Below are 3,994 nucleotides of genomic sequence, written 5' to 3'. Positions count from 1 at the left end.
AAAGACTTCTAGTGATAAGGAACTTAATATCCCATAAAGAAGCTTCTATTTTTAGAAAGCTCTAATGATTTTATATATATATATATATATATATATATATATATATATATATATTCTTATGTTGAACTCAAATTTGCCTATTTATAAGAAGGAAATTCACTCTTGATTGGTCCTAAATAAGTCCTCTAGAGCAATGAAAAAAAATTCTAACTATTCTTTTCACTTGTTTGATTTACAAAGTATCTGTGATTTCAGCAAGATGGAGAACTCCCCATATTGGATCTCTCCAAGATCTCTGAGGCATAGAGATCTTAAGACCCTTACCTGGGGTTCCATTTTTGTTAGATTCAGGATTTGAATCTGGGTCTTTGTAATCATAGCAAAGAACTCTCACACACCAAGCTAATCTGCCTTTTTATTCTTACAAGACAGTCCTTAAAAATATTTGAAGACAGATTATGTTCCTGTTGAGGCTACTCGTCTCTGAACATCTTCATTTTCTTCAAATGATCCTATTATGTATGGGTTTGGTTCTCCTCATTCCCCAGATTGTTAATAATTTTGAAGAGAATTGAAATGTATGTGATAAGAACTAGATACTATCAGGAACTGCATTTTTCACAAGGTGTAATTGTAATTTTAGTGTAATTGAAAATATAAACTTCAACATGATTCAAACATTAACTAAAAACGAAGCAAAATTTTAAAGTTTGGGAGTGTCATGTTCCCAACTAAGCAATCAAATGGTACCATTTACATTTAGTAAGTAAAGAATAGTCAAAAATGAATTAGAAGTTAGTTACCTGTCCTGAGAGTCAGGAAGGTTCAAGTGATACACATTAGTAATTTAACCATTTGTGGTCAAGTCACTGAACTATGCAACTCTCTAAGATTAGAAGTTTCAGAGTAGGTAATGATCTACATTGGAAGAGCACATTTCTTTTCCAGGAACTTCCTGTACCAAAAAAAAAAAAAAAAAAAAAAAATCTAGTTAAAGCACATATACACACCTCAAGGAAAGAGAAGAAACACAGTGTCCTGTTTCTTCTGAAGAAAATGTAATATCCTGGGAGTGTTGCCTCTAACCCTTACTATCTATTTAACCCAGAGTAAGCATCCTAATCAGTTTTCTAGGGCTATGATTTGCAGGACTACTGCCAATCTGCATTATAACAGGAAGTTTTTTTATCAATGGTATCAGAAGTCTGATTAAAACAACAACAAAAACAATGAAAAATTAAGGCAAATTTTCAGATATAATTAAGTTTCCTTGTTATGAGAAAGACATTTTATATACTAATATTTTAACATTCTAAATATTGCATCTTATGTAGATACATTTTAATGATCATAGTGAATAAATTACAATAAAAATAAAAATTATGACATGCATATTGTAATATAAGTGATAAAAGTTGCATTGTACATTATTAAAATTTAGGAAAGAGGGATGTTCAACTTTTAACTTTATTTTTAATGCAATGAAGATTACACTGACCTTTGAAAATAGCATAAAATCATTAAGACATTTTATCCTGATTTTTCTGCCCTTTAGAAATTTCATGTATATTAAAAACATCAGTTCAGTGTTGCACTAGCAAATACTGAATTTTATGAATATGAGATGCTTCACTGATATTTCATAGGCTAAAAAAACATCTGAGATACTGTCTTATAAACTAAACTGTTTCTTCTTACTCAATGAAATGATGAATATATTATAAATGTCAAGATAGGCTCTCAAAATATCTCAAGATTTTCCTGAATTTGAACCAAGAAGTTTTGTCATCTGTTGAATTCTAGGCACACTGATTTAAAGACAATAACAGTACATTTTACTTATATTTTATTTTCCCACTTTTAAGTCAAGATCCTGACATTTTTACATAAATAAATTTTCTGTTGACTTCAATAGGATTATCACAATTCTCCAACTGGAGTCCAAAGCAGATGTATAGTATATAATTTGCATATTTAATAAAAAATATTTAAAGCCATCTTTTAAAGATAAATTTTATTAACATATTTTAGTTTCCCATATCTCCTCCCCATTGTTAGAGCAACACCCTTTATATTACTGAGAAAATAAGGAGAAAAAAATGTATGACAAAAAAACGGTTGGCAAAATAGAAGAAATATATAAAAAATCTGACAACATGTAATATTCAACATTCATAGACACCTTCCCCCAACTTTTGCAGTTATAGTCTTATATCTCATCTTTGGGAGCAGTTTGTTTTTGTAATTTTACAACATTCCTTTTCAATTGTTAAAGTCTTCTTAAGGGTGTTAATGTACTATTAAAATAATCTTGGTCAGGATAAAAATTCTTTCTCCTCCTCAGAGATTTTACTGGTATAGAGAACATGTACTATGGCAATGAGCTGGATAACCTATCCTCCATGAATTTGAATTTGAATTCCACCAAGAAAGAAGGAACCTGTAATGTTAATCACAATTTAAAGGAAGGGAAGAAAGGAGAAAAAGACAGAGAGAGGGAATGAAAAGGAGAGAGCATTATATTAGCTGGAATCAAAGGAGGAGATTAAGCTTTAGTCCTCATGGAAAGACAGAGCACTCATGCCCACCTGCTCAGTGAGCCTTCTTCCCACCCATATTCAGTACTGGATAAAAAGTTGCCAGGAGCTATTGGAGTTTGGGTGTTTTATCCTATCACAGGGCCTTATCAGGAGAGGCACAGCCCCAGGACTCCCACCAGCAAGTTTTTGATAATACTAGCATTTCTACTGGCAGACTATTCAAATAATGCCAGTGTTCCTTCTAATATCATTTCAACAATGATGAGGGTCCAGACTGTTAGATCCAATCTTTTTTTTTTTTTTTTTTTTTTTTTTTTAAATTTAATAGCCTTTTATTTACAGGATATATGCATGGGTAACTTTACAGCATTAACAATTGCCAAACCTCTTGTTCCAATTTTTCACCTCTTACCCCCCCCAGCCCCTCCCCTAGATGGCAGGATGACCAGTAGATGTTAAATATATTAAAATATAAATTAGATACACAATACTCAAGAGATGCAGAAAAGGTAAAAATAACTCTTGAGAATTGTATTTCTGTTGTGGATATACAAAAAGAATACATGTATAATTTGATTGTGCTGATATAACAAAAAAGGGAAGTAGATATGGAAAAGGATGATGGCAGAATAAGGTGGGAAGGAGGGATAAAAAGAGGGAAACCACATCCCACAAAGAGGCAAAGGAAACTTATCATATCTGAGGGAATTTAGAGAGGGGAGGAACATTGTGTAATCTTACTCTCATCAGAGTTGGCTCAAAGAAAAATAATTGACATTTGTTTTAGAGAAAATTCTCTTGCCTCATTAAAAACGGGGAGAGGAAAAGGAAAAGAAAAAGAGTAATAAGGGAAGGAAGGGGAAAAGACTCAAAGAGGGGGAGGGAGGGATTATAAAGAGGGTAAGCATCGTGATACAAGAGGGGTACATAAGTTTAAAAGGGGGAAAGAGGGTTGGGGGAGGCAAGAATAAGTAAAGCATAATCTGGGTTTATTAGGATGGTAGGAAATACAGATTTAGTAATTCTAACCGTAAATGTGAATGGGATGAACTCCCCCATAAAGAGGAGGCAGATAGCAGACTGGATCAAAAGTCAAAACCCTACAATATGTTGTTTACAAGATCCAATCTTACTGCTGAATAAAACTACCTTCCAGTATGAGTCCTCAATCCAGAGCCGTTCTAAATGAACATCCATGTGAGTCTTAATATAAAGAAACATATCAATATAACTATAACCCTTCTAAGAGATCATGTAGTTGTTAACACCAATTCTATGCAGTAATCCAAGTCCTATTTTTAGTGATACATGGTAGAGAGATGGTAGTGATTTCACTGATGACCTCATGAATGAGATGGGCAGAGTCTGTCACCTTGGCTACAAATGTAATTGTCAGGTGGGATGTCACAGTCACTCTATTATTCTAGGGTACTTCAATCAGTCTTTCCCCTCCT

This window comes from Sarcophilus harrisii, chromosome 3 (assembly GCF_902635505.1).
Source record: "Sarcophilus harrisii chromosome 3, mSarHar1.11, whole genome shotgun sequence".
NCBI classification, from domain to species: Eukaryota; Metazoa; Chordata; class Mammalia; order Dasyuromorphia; family Dasyuridae; genus Sarcophilus; species Sarcophilus harrisii.
This window is presented reverse-complemented; position numbering follows the sequence as displayed.